The following is a 17051-nucleotide window of genomic DNA, read 5'->3' on the forward strand; positions in this document are numbered from 1 at the left end:
TCTGGAGTGGCTTCAGCATGAGCAGTCCATAAAGAGGCTTCATCCATCTTGAAAAAGGGGGCTGGTGACCGCTCACTCAGAGTCATTCTCTGGAATTTTTGGTTCACTGGAAGATATCCTGGGGGTCTCCACCACGCCATGGTACAGCTTCACCAACTGAGAGGGGTTCCACAGAAGTCCAGAATCTGAAAGAACACAAGCATTATCCTCTACCCCAGGTGAGAAGTTTAGTGGGCCCAGACCATGTGGGTCCCCCTTTGGGGGTTTTGTACGGCACCATAGGGTGAAAGGGCTTCTCTTCGTTTTGAAAAGTGCCATTCGGTTAGTAGTCAGTCCCTGAGGGTCAAGATTTAAAAAATTAAGAGTAATCATAGCATGGTCAAGGAGAAGTTGAGGTTGTAATGTAGACCGCCATGGGTATGTTCCCTTTTTCTGTTTTTGTTTTTGTTGTTGTTATTTTTTAACATGGTTTTTAGAGCACTATATGCTCGTTCTATAATAGCTTGGCCTTGTGGGTTTTAAGCAATACCTGTAATATGTCAGATATTCCATAAGGCACAGAAGTCACGAAATGAAGAGGAGACATAGTCTGGGCCATTATCTGTCTTAATTGTGTGGGGGAAGCCCCAGGCTGCAATAGCATGCAGAAGATGCTGAATGATCACTTTGGTGTTTTCTTTTGTATGAGCTGAGGCAAAAATAACACCTGAATAAGTATCTATAGATGCACGGATATACTTATGTTTACCAAATGCAGGGTAAACGTTAACATCAGTCTGCCAAATCTCACTAGGCTTGAGGCCCCGGGGTTTTGTTCCTGCTGGGAAGGAATTCAAGGGATAGTAATTAACAGTCTGAGCAGAAGTAAATGATTTGTTTGGCCTCATTCACAATAAGGGTAAATTGTTTTCTTAGAGCTTGCCAGTTTTGATGGTAAAGATTATGGGAGGCTCTGGCTTCAAAAAGAGGATAACATTCTTGAGAAACTGTTGGGAAAATGAATAAAGTTTTACACCATAAGATGGCCGACGGGACTAAAACAAGCTCTGGTCTCTAGCTTGGAGACCCCTCTTCCGGGTTCTTCTTGCCCTGTTTGTGGAGCGGGCGCGCGCGTGCCAAAACCCTATGGAAGCTGACAACTATAAATTACCCTTCCCACTTGCATTCAGCGCTCAGATCTTTGGAGAAACGGTCTCCTCTGAGCCCACCAGTGTTAAATAAACCTCTGATCCACCGAGATCTCCACCTCCGAGTGCCGCTTGGTTTTTCCGCCAGCGTTCCATCCTGGTTCCCTAACATATTTGGTTCCCTGATTGGGAAACCCAACTGCGCTGGCCCATTGTTGCCACTGGTTTAGGAGAATGACGAGGTGGTGATGGAATGAGGATTCGCAAGGGAGAAGGCGCACCCTGCCTGAATTTCAGCAGTCTCCCACTTGGTCGCCCCGGGCCAACCCTGCTCCGCCATTCCTGCCGGACTGGAGGAGACTTGGCAGGTGAGGACCTGGACCCGACGTCGGAACCGGTAAGGCTGGGGCCCAATCTAGCCAGGCCCACTCACAAGAGTGGAAGGGGGGCCTGATCACCCCCCAGAGACCTCAGAAGTCTCACAGGTAGGAATTCTGTGAGAGGGAATGTAATAACCTCTGGTGTGTATGTGAGTGTGAATGTGTGACTCGGTCTAGCTTGCTTGCCGACTTTGCTTCTGTGCCTCCACGGGCAGGCATCCTTAAGGTCCCCAGAAGCCCATGGAGTCTGAGTGGGCTCGTCTGCGATTCCGTGGTGAATGGCACACACTCTGTGGTGGCATCGGAATAGTTTCTGATCGTAAGTCACAAAGCTGAGACCGCTATGGCTAAACGTCCCCTAAGTTCCTTCAGGACACGGACAGATGGGCATCTGACCGGTCTCCTCATTAGAGGGGACACCCCTATCCCTCTGTCTGTCTTTGTGACTCCACCTCATGGGAACATGGGGTCGGGACAGAGCAAAGAAGGGGTTTTTGGGAGACTATGGAATTAAGATAAATGCTGGCATGTTAAGGACCCTATGTGAGTTAGAATGGCCCACTTTTGCTGTAGTAGGGTCCTCTGAGGGAACCTTGGATGTCCCAATGGTCCGCTGCATCTGGCATGTTGTCTCCAGAGACCCAGGTCACCCTGATCAACTTCCATACATCAACTACTGGCTTGAAATTGCCTGAAATCCTCCGCTGTGGGTGCAATTCATCCATAGCAAGCAGAACCAGGCAAAGGTTTTAGTTGCTTTATCCAGAGACTCACCCAGGGAGCCAAAGAAGCAACCCACCACTTCCCTAGTGTGTGCAGGAGACCCGGAGGAAGATCCTGTCTTTCTGCCACCTTATGACTCACCGGGCTCCCTCCCCCCACCGGTACGAAGAGGCTCTCCTCTGGGGGATCAGAGCAGGGGCTGAGAAACCCATGAATATGACCAGCAGCAAGGGGATTCCCCCGGGGATTATCATGAGAGGCGATGCGAGGCTTACACCCTCTTTGCTCCAGAGGCACAAGAGAGTCGTGACAAAAGGATGGGGAAAGTCTAGCCGCCAAAAGGGGGGAGGCCCAGAACTTCCTTAGCAAGGGGTCAGTGGGCCTACTGCAAGGAGAAAGGACATTGAAAGAATAAATGTCTCAACCAAGGAAAGTCCCAGAAACCCAGCCGATATCAGGAGGAATCTCAAGAAGGGAACCGTATTGGTCTGGCCGAGATAGAATCATACTGAAGGGGACCCTGGCTCTCTCCCCCTGTTCCTCTGCCTAATAGATGTGAGGGATTCTCCCTCATTTCCCAGGTTAACAGTTATAATTGGAGCCAACTGTGGTTAGTCTACCTCGGGATGGGGACTTTAAAGAATGTTCCCAAGCAGTTGCTGAAACTCCATTCATTTCGGGGAAATTCCCAGTCTTCTCTGGACTGATGTGGACTCCATATTTCCACTTTGGTGGAACAATCAAAACATGGCGTCTGCTCCTCTGAGTTAAGGTTTTGAATTAGGTTTTCCTTCTCTGCCTTCTACTGGCACCTTGCCTCTTCTGCCTTCCCCCTACCCCTGCTGTTTCTGCACCAGCTTGGGTGTGGTCTACGTAACTGGTTCCTATACCCTCCTCAGTACCTCATCACCATTGGCTCCTCCTCCCATCCTCAAGGTCAAGGAGTAAAGTGCACCCCCTTGGAGATCTAGGTATTTTCCAAATAGAATAAGTTGCTAAAGCTTTGACTACTGACACGGGTTTGTGTTTCTAACTTCTTATTGCAGAGAAATTAAGGCTATTTGGACCTATTGGAAAACATGCTTTGTACTTAATTGGTTCATGAATTTACCATGTAAAAAAATTCTGGTGTAAACACCTCTCAGTTGGTTACTAAGTCCTCAATTGGAGACTAAGGTTTCCTAAGAGTTAAAATTCTGCTAAGTGTACTTGAGACTGATGGAAATAAGGAAAGCAACCCTGTATGTAGGCAAGTAGGAGGTATGTAAGAAAGATATAAGGAATGGAAATACATTTTTGTTGAGGGTAGATGAAAGTAATTTTGTCCTAAATGAGACTGGCTATTTGGAGAGAAATGGCTTTGGGACGAAGTCTGAAGGCAAAGGAAAGTTGTAGAAAGTTCATGAAGGGAAATCTTCGGAAAGGAATTTTATGTGTGCTCAGGATGGACTAAGGTTGAGATGAATGGAATTTAAGGTTGAAATTCTGCTTTTCTCTCTGCTCAAATAAAAAAGTTTTCTTGGACTGTTGATCTGCTCTTGATAAGAATGCAAACAAAGCCTTGTCTTCTGGGCAAACCAAAGTTTTAGGTTTAATCTTTATCAGGTCTTTGATTACTTAGTTAAAACTTCTCAATGTTAAAGGAACTAGGTTTTGGTAACAACTATATAATGCTATACATTCACCTTTAGGTTCTTTTATTGCCACCTTGGTTGAATAAATAAAGTTTTAAGATTTGTAATGATCTGTAATCCTATTTACGATGTACTTATAACTTCCTAAGGTTTTAGCAAACTTCCCAGGATTTAAATGATAAATGAAAGTCTTTTTTGACCAATTAGGCCCTTTTATTTGGGATGCTAAGTTACTTGGAAAGGCACTGTCGTGCAATGGTAACCCTTAGGTTGTATTGCACAGATAAATGTTGTAACTGCCCAAATATATATGCAATTCCAAAAGTTTTAATGTTTTGGTATAAGGTCATCACTTATATTCTGATTATGTGTCACAGTGTTATGTGTCACAGAAATAACCAGATTTCTTTGTCAATTGCATCATAATGAACTCTCATCAGATCTTTAACGATGCCTGTTTCTGAGATTTTTGTTATTCTCTCACAAAACGTGTTTCTTCTTCAAGGAGATTTATAAAAAAGAACCTTGGGGACAAATACAGGTATTCGACATCTTTAAGATTAATACTAAAATGGGTAAGAATTTCCAGAACTAAAAAGCTGCATTCAAATTGAGCAAGAATTAGGAACATGGGATTAAATGAACTGAGGAAGATTACAGTTTTGTGATTCTTGTTGAAAATATGGCTGGTTCTCTAATGTTTGCTCTTCCAGATTAAGGAAAATTTCTCTTAAGATATCTATGATATACAGAAATGTCATAAAGTATTCATTTATACCCTGAAGCATTTATCTTTTCTCTCTGCATAACTCCCCTGAAATTCAAAACCTCTCAGTGAGTATTCTTTCCCTGATGGCAATTACAATTGTTTGCATAAGTTCAATAAGAATCTGTTCATCTTGTAACAGGTCACCATCGGAAATACTGGTTATTTTACCAAGGCTTTGACTGGAATGTCATATTTGAGAGTGACATTCATAGACTCAGATGTGACCAGACAGCTTTGAGGAACGAAGGTTGGCTTTATGAAACACGGAGCCATAAAGCCCCTTGGAAATGTTGGCCTGATACCTTGCTTACAGAGTTCCCAGCAGCCTCACCAGGTGAGTAAATAAGGGCACTTCCTGGCGGGCGCAGGAACCTCAGGATATCTTGGGGACCTCATGAAGAGGAGTTCGCCCCATTCTACAGGTATTGCAGGTCTATCTGATGGCAAGTATTTGTCTTGACTTCTGGCCTGGAGAGGCTACTAAAAGTTCAACCCAGAGATTTCTTATAAAATGTTCCAGCAAAGCAAACTTTAAAAGATCCTCATGATCAATCGCTATTCTTGCTGAGCTTATATGAATAGTTAGGCCAGGTTTGTTAAGACTGGACTTGTTCTACAAATGCATTGGTCTCAATTTGGCTATCTCTGGAAACGGGGGTTTTTAGGGAGAAAAACTATGTTTCAACAATGCACCATTATGGATGTTAAATTCTAGTTATGATTGTCTTTAAATGTTTGTTGTTTGCCTAAACTAGACAACTTGAGGTAAACTTCAGAAAAATTGTCACAGTATTTCATGTATAGACAATCTTCTGTGCTTGTTATTCTGTGGGGATAATAATAAGACCCCATGGGCATATGATTATTTCAACAACTGGAAAACAGGATGGATCTCTATATATGCAAACCATATCTTCCCCAAACCTGATCTGACAGTTACCAGAAAACCGCCCCTTTTGAACACTTGGAGGTGGACTTTACAGATATACAACCAACTAGAGGATTCAGTTTCAGGTATCACCCCATGGGTCCATCACTCCAGAGTTAAGAAGGCCAAGTCAGAGGAACCCTCAATGTGGCGAAGTGATCCAGATCAAGTCAACCCGCTTAAAGTGACCCTCAAAAAGACACTGGCCCCTGAGCTCTCTAGCCCTGCTCCAGCCACACCCCAGAAGCTGGCTGGCCTGTGCATGACAAAAGCTTGAGGAATCAACGTGTGGGCCAAGCCCAGGGGTTCGGATGCAACTCTGCCAGCCCTTCCCCCTTACTGGTGTCAGAGCTCTGATCTTGCTTCTTGCTGTTGGGCTAATAGAGACTGCACCAACAAACTGGACATGGAACGGATGGCAGACTCCCTGGTAACCTTACAAAGCCAAATAAACTCCCTGGAAGCAGTGTCCCTGCAAAATAGGTGAGCCCTCGACCTCCTCACTTCAGAAAAAGGAGGGACTTGTATCTTTCTGGGGGGAGGAATGTTGCTATTTTGTAAACCAATCAGGAATAGTCAGGACTAAGGTTGAGGAACTCAAGGAAAGAATTCAACATAGACAACAAGAAAATATCAGTCAGTGGAGAGGATGGGATCTCACAGACTGGGCATCCTGGCTCCCTGCCCTGGCAGGGCCCTGCCTTTCCATAATTTTACTTGTGACCATCGGCCCCTGTATGCTAAATACCCTGGTACGTTTTATTGAAAACACTGTTGCTTGCCAAACTGCAGCACGTATCTTAGCCCTCCGAGGGTACCAACCCCTAGAGCTAAAAAGTGGTGCCTAATAAAAGATTTTTTAAAAGGCATCAAAAGGGGGAATGTTGGGAAAATGAATAAAGTTTTACACAGTAAGATGGCCGACGGGACTAACACAAGCTCTGGTCTCTAGCTTGGAGACCCCTCTTCCGGGTTCTTCTTGCCCTGTCAAAGAAGGATGGCCTTGTCAAAGAAAGTACTGCGAGTTGGCAAGTGGATGTTTACAGGGTCCTGACCTAACAACACCCAGCATCTCCAACATCCCTTTTGGATTAATTGTGCTATGTTGAATATGAGTGCGGTGAGAGTACTTTTAAGACTTATGGGGGTAAAACCAAGGAGGAAGATGGTGGCGTAGGAGGACGCTGGGCTCACCTCGTCCGGCTGATCACTTAGATTCCGCCCACATCTGCCTAAATAACCCAGAAAACTGCCAGAGGATTAGCAGAACAGAGTCTCCGGAGCCAAGCGTAGAAGAGAGGCCCACGGAAGAGGGTAGGAAGGGCGGAGAGGTGGTGTGCCCTACACCCAGTGGCAGCAGGGAGCTGGGGCGGTGGAGCAGCAGCCCACCAGGCCAGGCCAAACCCCTGAGTCTGGCTTGCAAAAGGCAGAGGGGCCGGACTCCGTGAGTTCTGACAGCCAGTGGGACTTAACATCTGGAATGTTTTAAGTCAACAGCTCTGCTCAGAGAGTGGAAGGGCTAGAGGACAATGGGAGGGAGAATTGTTGAGCCCTGGAAGACAGAGTTCAGCTCGGTGGGGGACAAAGGCACTGGTCAGTGCCATCTCCCTCACCCATCCCCCAGCCAAAATCCCAAAGGGAACCAGTTCCTGTCACGGAACTTGCTTGCACCGTGCAAACACCCAACGCTGTGCTTCTGTGGATCCATCCCTCTGACGGGTCTGCCTGCCCCCTCCCAGTGTTGTAAGGCCCCTCCCGCAGGGGACCACTGACGGCAAAACGAGCTAAGCTTGCCCCTCCCGCCCCTGTGCACCTTGCGGATCCACCCCGGCTAATACGCCAGATCCCATAGAAGCAGCACCAAAAGGCTGGCAGTGTGCAAGTAGCCCAGACAGGGGCCACACCACTCCATGGTGAGTCCCGCTCCTGGGAGAGGGGAAGATAAGGTACACACCAGTCTGACTGTGGCCCCAGCGGTGGGCTGGGGGCAGACATCAGGTCTGACTGCAGCCCCGCCCACCAACACAAGTTAGTCCAGACAGCACAGGGGAAGTGCTCTGCAGTTCCACGCCACCCCAGGGACTACCCAAAATGTCAAAACGGAAGAATTCAGCTCAAAAGAAACTCCAGCAAGTAGCGACAGCTAACGAATTGATCAAAAATGATTTAAGCAAAATAACGGAACATGAATTTAATATAATAGTCATAAAATTAATCGCTGGGCTTGAAAAAAGTATAGAGGACAGCACAGAATCTATTGCTACAGAGATCAAGGGACTAAGAAACAGTCAGGAGGAGCTAAAAAATGCTATAAATGAGCCGCAAAATAAAATGGAGGTGACCACAGCTCAGATTGAAGAGGCAGAGGAGAGAATAGGTGTATTAGAAGATAAAATTATTAAAAAGAGGAAGCGGAGAAAAAGAGAGATAAAAAAATCCAGGAGTATGAGGGGACAATTAGAGTACTAAGTGATGCAATCAAACGTAACAATATCTGTATAATGGGGATTCCAGAAGAGGAAGAGAGAAAGGGGCTGAAGGTGTACTTGAACAAATCACAGCTGAGAACTTCCCTGATCTGGGGAAGGGAAAAGGCTTTGAAATCCAAGAGGCACAGAGAACTCCCTTCAGACATAACTTGAATCGATCTTCTGCGTGACATATCATAGTGAAACTGGCAAAATAGAAGGATAAAGAGAAAATTCTGAAAGCAGCTAGGGATAAACAGGCTCTAACTTACAAAGGGAGACCCAAAAGAGTAGTGGCAGACCTATCTACTGAAACTTGGCAGGCCAGAAAGGAATGGCAGGAAATCTTCAATGTGATAAACAGAAAAAAATATGCAGCCGAGAATCCTTTATGCAGCAAATCTGTCATTCAGAATAGAAGGAGAGATAAAGGTCTTCCCAAACAAACAAAAACTGAAGGAATACATCACCACTAAACCAGCCCTACAAGAGATTCGAAGGGGGATTCTGTGAGTGAAATGTTGCAAGGACCCCAAAGTACCAGAGACATCACGACAAGCATGAAACCTACAGACATCACAATGACTCTAAACCTGTATCTTTCTGTAATAACACTGAATGTAAATGGACTAAATGCACCAACCAAAAGACATAGGGTATCAGAATGGATAAAAAAAAACAAAACAAAACAAAACAAAAAAAAAAAAAACAAGACCCATCTATTGGCTGTCTACAAGAGACTCATTTTAGACCTGAGGCCACCTTCAGATTGAAAGTGAGGGGATGGGAAAACTATCTATCATGCTACTGGAAGTCACAAGAAAGCTGCAGTAGTCATACTTATATCAGACAAACCAGACTTTAAATTAAAGGCTCTAACAAGAGATGAAGAGGGCATTATATAATAATTATAGGGTCTATCCCTCAGGAAGAGCTAACAATTATAAATGTCTATGTGCCGAATATGGGAGCCCTCAAATATATAAAACAATTAATCACAAACGTAAGTAACCTTATTGATAAGAATGGGGTAATTGCAGGGGACTTTAATACTCCACTTACAATAATGGATAGATCATCTAGACACAGGATCAATAAAAACACAAAGGCCCTGAATGATACATTGGATCAGATGGACTTGACAGGTCTATTTAGAACTCTGCATCCCAAAGCAACAGAATATACTTTCTTCTCGGATGCACATGGAACATTCTCCAAGATAGATCACACACTGGATCACAAAACAGCCCTTCATAAGTATACAAGAATTGAGATCATACCATGCATACTTTCAGACCACAGGAAATCAACCACAGGAAAAAGTCTGGAAAACCTCCAAAAGCATGGAGGTTAAAGAACACCCTCCTAAAGAATGAATGGGTCATCCAAGCAAGTAGAGAAGAAGTTAAGAATTATATGGAAACAAATGAAAATGAAAAGGCAACAATCCAAACGCTTTGGGATGCAGCGAAGGCAGTCCTGAGAGGAAAATGCATTGCAATCCAGGCCTATCTCCAGAAACGAGAAAAATTCCAAATACAAAATCTAACAGCACACCTAAAGGAAATACAAGCAGAACTGCAAAGACACCCCAAACCCGGCAGAAGAAGAGAAATAATAAAGATCAGAGCAGAAATAAACAATAAACAACATAGAAACCCTCAAAACAAAACAGAACAAAACAAAAACTGTAGAGCAGATCAACGAAACCAAGAGTTGGTTTTTTGAATAAATAAACAAAATTGATAAACCGCTAGCCAGGCTTCTCAAAAAGAAAAGTGAGATGACCCAAATAGATAAAATCCTTAATGAAAATGCAATTATTACAACCAATCCGTCAGAAATACAAGCCATTATCAGGGAATATTATGAAAACTTATATGCCAACAAACTGGACAACCTGGCAGAAATGGACAAATTTCTAAGCACCCACACACTTCCAGAACTCAAACAGGAAGAAATAAAAAGCTTGAACAGGCCCATAAGCAGCAAAGAAATTGAATCATTTATCAAAAATCTCCCAACAAATAAGAATCCAGGACCAGATGGCTTCCCAGGGGAATTCTACCAGACATTTAAAGCAGAGATAATACCTATCCTTCTCAAGCTATTCCAAAAAAATATAAAGGGAAGGAAAACTTCCAGACTCATTCTATGAAGCCAGCATTACTTTGATTCTGAAACCAGACAGAGACACCGCAAAAATAAGAGGACTACAGGCCAATATCTCTGATGAATATGAATTCAAAAATTCTCAATAAGGTACTAGCAAATCAAATAAAACAGCATATGAAAAGAATTATTCACCATGATCAAGTGGGACTCAAGGCTGGTTCAATATTGGCAAATCAATCAATGTGATATATCACACTAATAAAAGAAAATAAAAGAACCATATGATCCTGTCAATCGATGCAGAAAAAGCATTTGACAAAATTCAGTATGCTTTCTGAATAAAAACCCTCGAGAAAGTCAGGATAGAAGGAATATTCTTAAACATCATAAAAGCCATGTATGAAAATCCCACAGCTAATATCATCCTCAGTGTGGAAAAACTGAGAGCTTTCCCCATGAGATCAGGAACACGGCAGGGATGTCCACTCTCACCGCTGCTGTTTACCATAGTGTTGGAAGTTCTAGCATCAGCAATCAGGCAACAAAAGGAAATCAAAGGCATCAAACTTGGCAAAGATGAAGTCAAGCTTTCACCTTTTGTAGATGGCATGATATTCTACATGGAAAACCCGATAGACTCCACCAAAAGTCTACTAGAACTGATACATGAATTCAGCAAAGTCGCAAGATACAAAATCAATGTACAGAATCCAGTTGCATTCTTATACACTAATAAAGAAGCAACAGAAGGACAAAAAGAGAAACTGATCCCATTTACAACTGCACCAAGGATCATAAAATACCTAGGAATAAACCTAACCAAAGATGTAAAAGATCTGTATGCTGAAAACTATAGAAAGCTTATGAAGGAAATTGAAGAAGATATAATGAAATGGAAAAACATTCCATGCTCATGGATTGGAAGAATAAATATTGTTAAAATGTCAATACTACCCAAAGCTATCTACAAATTCAATGCATTCCCAATCAAAATTGCACCAGCATTCTTCTCCAAGCTACAACAAGCAATCCTAAAATTTGTATGGAACCACAAAAGACCCCGAATAGCCAAAGTAATATTGAAGATGAAGACCAAAGCGGGAGGCATCACAATCCCAGACTTTAGCTTCTACTCCAAAGCTATAATCATCAAGACAGCATGGTATAGGCACAAAAACCAACACATAGACCAATGGAATAGAATAGAGACTCCAGAATTGGACCCACAAAAGTATGGCCAACTAATCTTTGACAAAGGAGGAAAGAATATCCAATGGAAAAAAGGCAGTCTCTTTAACAAATGGTGCTGGGAGAACTGGACAGCAACATGCAGAAGGATGAAACTAGACCACTTTCTTACACCACTCACAAAAATAAACTAAAAATGGATAAAGGGCCTGAATGTGAGACAGGAAACCATCAAAACCCTAGAGGAGAAAGCAGGAAAAAACCTCTCTGTCCTCAGCCGCAGCAATTTCTTACTTGACACATCCCTAAAGGCAAGGGAATTAAAAGCAAAAATGAACTATTGGGACCTCATGAAGGTAAAAAGCTTCTGCACAGCCAAGGAAACAATCAACAAAACTAAACGGCAAACAATGGAATGGGAAAAGATATATGCAAATGACATATCGGACAAAGGACTAGTATCCAAAAATCTATAAAGAAATCACCAAAGTCCACACCTGAAAAAACAAATAATCCAGTGAAGAAATGGGCAAAAGACATGAATAGACACTTCTCTAAAGAAGACATCCAGATGGCCAACAGGCACATGAAAAGATGATCAACATCGCTCCTCATCAGGGAAATACAAATCAAAACCACACTCAGATATCACCTCACTCCAGTCAGAGTGGCTAAAATGAACAAATCAGGAGACTATAGATGCTGGAGAGGATGTGGAGAAATGGGAACCCTCTTGCACTGTTGGTGGGAATGCAAACTGGTGCAGCCGCTCTGGAAAACAGTGTGGAGGTTCCTCAAAAAATTAAAAATAGATCTTCCCTATGACCCAGCAATAGCACTGCTAGGAATTTACCCAAGGGATACAGGAGTGCTGATGCATAGGGGCACTTGTACCCCAATGTTTATAGCAGCACTTTCTACAATAGCCCAATTATGGAAAGAGCCTAAATGTCCATCAATTGATGAATGGATAAAGAAATTTTGGTTTAGATACACAATGGAATACTACGTGGCAATGAGAAAGAATGAAATATGGCCTTTTGTAGCCATATGGATGGAAGTGGAGAGTGTTATGCTAAGTAAAAGAAGTCATACAGAGAAAGACAGATACCGTATGTTTTCACTCTTATGTGGATCCTGAGAAACTTAACACGAGGACATGGGTTAGGGGAAGGAAAAAAAAAAAAAAAGGTTAGAGAGGGAGGGAGCCAAACCATAAGAGACTCTTAAAAACTGAGAACAATCTGAGGGTTGATGGGGGGTGGGAGGGAGGGGGGGTGGGTGATGGGTATTGAGGAGGGCTCCTGTTGGGATGAGCACTGGGTGTTGTATGGAAACCAATTTGAAAATAAGTTTCATATTAAAAGAGCAAACAAAAAATAACATCAAAACCAAAAGAAAAAAAAAAAAGACTTACGTGGGTGAAGAGCCATTCTATTTTTAAAACTTTTTAAACAATAGCTTGCCCAATTAATGCGGTAGAAAAATCCTTAGGATTAAGAATATATAGCTGTAGAGGAAGGTTGGGATCTTTCCTATCATAACTACGAGAGGTGAGAATGGACTGAACATCGTCCAGCTCCTTCTTTGCTGCCGGGGTGAGCTAGCGGGGTGATGTTAAGTTAGGATCACCAGAAAGCAGTGCCAGGAGGTTGGTTAAATGGGTGTTAGTAATGCCCAGCAGAGGACGAATCCAGTTCATGGTGCCCAACAATTTTTGTACATCGTTAAGAATACGAACATTATTAGGAATAGTCTGAATGAGGGGACGAATTTGAGTATTAAACATGCGTAGCCCCAGGTAAGAAAATGGAGTCGACCTTTGTACTTTTTCAGGGGCTATTTTTAAACCCTGTTGGTTTAGTTGATCAGGGAGCATGGCAACGAGCTCATCTAGAGGCTGTTGATGTGGGTCACAAAAAAAGATGATATCCATATAGTGATAAATGACCAAAGAAGGAAACCGCGTCCTAATCGACTCTAATGCGTTATTGGCATAAAATTGGTATATTGTTGGGCTATTAAACATCCCTTGGGGTAGGACTCTCCAGTGGTAATGGGGTGATGGTCGGCAGTGATTAACAACAGGAATGGTAAAGGCAAATTTCTCTCTATCTTGTTCAGCTAAGGGGATTGTGAAAAAGCAGTCTTTTAAATCAATAATAAATCAGCCAATTTTGAGGCAACATGGAGGGAGAGGGGGTTCCTAGCTGTAAGGGACCAAAAGGCTCAATTACTGCATTAATAGCTCTGAGATCACGAAGAAGTCGCCACTTGCAAGTTTCTTTTGGAACACAAAAGATAGGAGTATTCCAAGGGCTATTACTAGGCTCTATATGCCCGTTTTTTTAATTGTTCAGCTACTAATTATTGGAGATGAATCAATTGGTCCCTTTTATTGGACACTGCTCAACCTATACGGGTTTGTTAGTTTTCCATTTTAATGGGAGGGGCTCAATTTGAGCAGTGGCTAGGAAAAACTTGTTTTAAGATGAATATTCCATTGACTCAATAAGTCTCTTCCCCATAAATTGATAGGGATACTCATCGCATAGGGCTGTATGTAGACTATTTGGTCATCGGGCCCTAAACATTTGCAAAAGGTCAGACTTTGTCGGGAAGGCTGGCTGCCTCCAACCCCAACTAGGGTGGCCGTAGGGACAGTAGCCCAGTGAGGCCATTGTGAGGGGGATATAACGGTTACATCAGCCCCTGTATCAATTAACCCTGAGAAAAGTTTATCTTTGATCTTTATTTGCAAGAGAGGTTTGTCTTGAGAAATGTTGGCGAGCCAGTATTGTTCTAAAGGCGAGTTTGTGCTCCCAAACTTGCCTTCTCTTCTAGGTTTGTTCGCAGCTCCAGGGACCCAATAAGGAAGGATAAGGAGCTGAGCCAATCGCTGGCCTTTGTTAATGGTTATTAATTTGGAGGCCTGCGCCATAATTTTAATTTCCCTGGTGAAATCACTATCAATCACCCCTGGAAGAACTAGAAGTCTGGCTTTGGTAGGGCTACATCTTCCAAGAAAGAGACCAACATAGCCTTTGGGAAGCAGGCCAAATATGCCAGTAGGGATGAGGTATACATGCCCAAACTGATTAAGTGTGATGGTCTCCTGGGATTCTAAATCTAATCCTGTGCTTCCTTTGGTGGCAGCACATAGGGACCCCATGGGTTTGAGTAGCCCAGGCCTTGGGTGGGGGAGGGTGACTTTTCTTGTGGGCAGAAAGGAGCCATCCCCTCCCTTTGTTGTCCTGGGTGTGGAGGGGGGCACACGTTTGGGAGTTTCCCAAACTGAGGGGGCGACTGTCTTTATCAAATTTAGATCTACAGTTATTTGCCCAATGATTCCCTTTCTTGCATCGAGGGCACAATCCCGGCAAGAGGGAGGTTTGGGGAGTGTTTATAAAGGGGCAATCCTTTTTTAAGTGTCCCACTTTTCCACAGCCAAAACAGGTTGGGTTAGATTGTTTGAGGGCCAAGGCAAGTAGCATTGTTTGTGGGATTCTGTTCCCACAGTTTGACAGGCTTTAACATATTCACTGATAGTGGCTGCAGGGCTACTTGCATTGGGTTTGATATGCTTAAGAACTCTTTTGCAATCCTCATTAGCATTTTCAACAGCCAGGGAAACAAACATTGATTCGGTTGCTTCCATATTATCAAGCTGTCTTTGAATAGCTTCTTGGAGGTGATTGATAAAAGCCATATAGTTTTCAGTGGCCCCTTGTCGGATATTAGTAAAGGACCATGATGATTTTCCTGAAAGGGGGATTTTATGAAATCCCGTCACACTACATCAGTGCATTGCTCCCTGACGATGATCAGGAGTTGAGCTTGCTGCCTTGGTTGTGTTATGCCCAGAATTCGTGATCCCCAAAGACCACTAGGGAGCCGAGTCCAATGCAAAAGCAAAGAGCCTTTATTCAAGCTAGCTCAAGCTCAACCCCCTACCTGCACCGACGCAGAGGTGAGATACCAGGGAAAGAGAGCGAGTTTCAAAAGGACAAAGGTTTTATTGGGGCCTGGGGGCAGTTGGTGAGGTAATGGCTATGGCCTCAGCCGATTGGCTGGGGAGGGGTCCTGGGGAAGGGTCCGGCAGGTGAGGGAGGGTTTACTCAAGGGGAGGAGGTGTGGTCAAGGTGAAGGACACAGAACAAGATGGAGTCGGCTGGCGTAGGCCCGCCCTTTCAGTTGGACATATTGCCCTGTGTCAGACAATTGTTCAAAAGTCACTGGAATAGCAGCATCGAGGTTCTGCATAACACGAGTGATGAAATTCCTGAGCAAAGACAGCATATTGGGCCGGGGTCAGGAGAGAGTTCCAGTCCCAGGCACACATGGAATAAGGCAAACAGTTTCCAAAATCCCGATCGTAAAAGGGCTATGAAGGCGGTAGAGTTGAACTGCCTTCTGTAATTCTTTTACTTGGAAGGGCAGGCTTTCATGGACATATTGTCCATTTTGCCTGACAACGGGAAGCAGGTGGAATTCACCGGCCTTATGGGCTTCTTTAAGGCACTTTTGCATTGGGGAAAGGGCCTTATCAGAGCAGGTTGATGAGGTGTTTTGAGGCTCGATATCGTCCCACCCTTTGGGGGGGAGGGGGAGTATCTTTTTGCTGTAGAGATGCCAGAGGCACAGCCTGATTGCGGGGGGGGGGGGGGGGAGGTTTTTCCTCCTTTTTAGATAACTCTATGTTTTCACCTACATCTTCCGAGCTCAGTGGGAGAAGGGCCGTGCAGACGATGGATCAGGTGAGGATTACCTGGGGGGTGGGGGTGGGGGGACATTAGTCCCTTCAGAATGCCTGGCCTTTAATGTTTTCCCTGCTCATTCCCTCACGTCAAGATCACAAGTTCCTTGTTCTGGAAGCCAACGGCAATTCTGTTGGACAGTCAGAAATAATTTAAAGAGAGCCTTATAATTTAGAGTCATTCCTGCTGTCTCTCCTAGTGACTGAAGAATTCGAATATAGGGCTTTTGTTCAGGGGCTGGGGAGTTTCCCATGGGAGATCTCTCAAAAAGTTCCATGGCAGTGAATCCTAATATAGTTTTGCTTTATCCCTTACCTCTTCAGGCAGAGACTGTACCTGATGCGTTTTTTTTTTTTTTCCTCTCCCTTTCTTGGAGCTCCTTAATCATTCCACGGCATCCTGCAGTCCTTGTGTGGCACCGCCTTATCACTTTGGCTCCTTGTCCACGTTGGCCCATAGTCCCCTTTCCTTCTATCACATCAGGGTCACCATCTGTTGTAGACTCCAAGTCTAAAGTTCTTTCTTGTCTAGCAAGAAAGTGGGACACAGGATTAAAAGCGAGAGATGGCTAATATCCAGGAAAAGACAAGAGCCATGAATAAGGGTCCTTGTCCCATTTTTATTAGGATCAGAAGGCTTACAAACATGGTGCTGGACGTGCTCAAAGAGACAATGAATCTGTGAACATTAACTCATGGACGTGAGGGAAAGGGGGCCTTGAATATAATCAGGGTTAGAGGTTTGGGTTAATACAAAACAAAATCCTGGTGCCGGGCACGGTGGCACGTGCCTGTAGTCCCAGCCACCCAGGTGGCTTAGGCAGGAGGATCGCTTGAGCCCAGGAGTTCTGGGCTGTAGTGCGCTATGCCCATCAGGTGTCCACACTAAGTTCGGCATCAATATGGTGACTTCGCGGGAGTGGGGGACCACCAGTGTAGATTGCTTTAGGTAGTATAGACATT

The 17051-nt window shown here is 44.0% G+C and overlaps 1 long non-coding RNA gene across 1 annotated transcript in view; it reads left to right on the forward strand.

Annotated features, from left to right (window-relative positions):
- The first annotated feature begins 635 nt into the window (after positions 1 to 635).
- Positions 636 to 17051, forward strand: part of LOC123383432 — a 29288-nt gene continuing 12872 nt past the window's right edge. Inside the window, exons 1-2 of the long non-coding RNA XR_006593152.1 lie at positions 636 to 1524; positions 4773 to 4967. This is a non-coding gene — a long non-coding RNA (uncharacterized LOC123383432). The remainder of the gene's footprint in view (positions 1525 to 4772; positions 4968 to 17051) is intronic.

This window comes from Felis catus, chromosome X (genome assembly GCF_018350175.1).
Source record: "Felis catus isolate Fca126 chromosome X, F.catus_Fca126_mat1.0, whole genome shotgun sequence".
In the NCBI taxonomy this organism is placed as follows: domain Eukaryota; kingdom Metazoa; phylum Chordata; class Mammalia; order Carnivora; family Felidae; genus Felis; species Felis catus.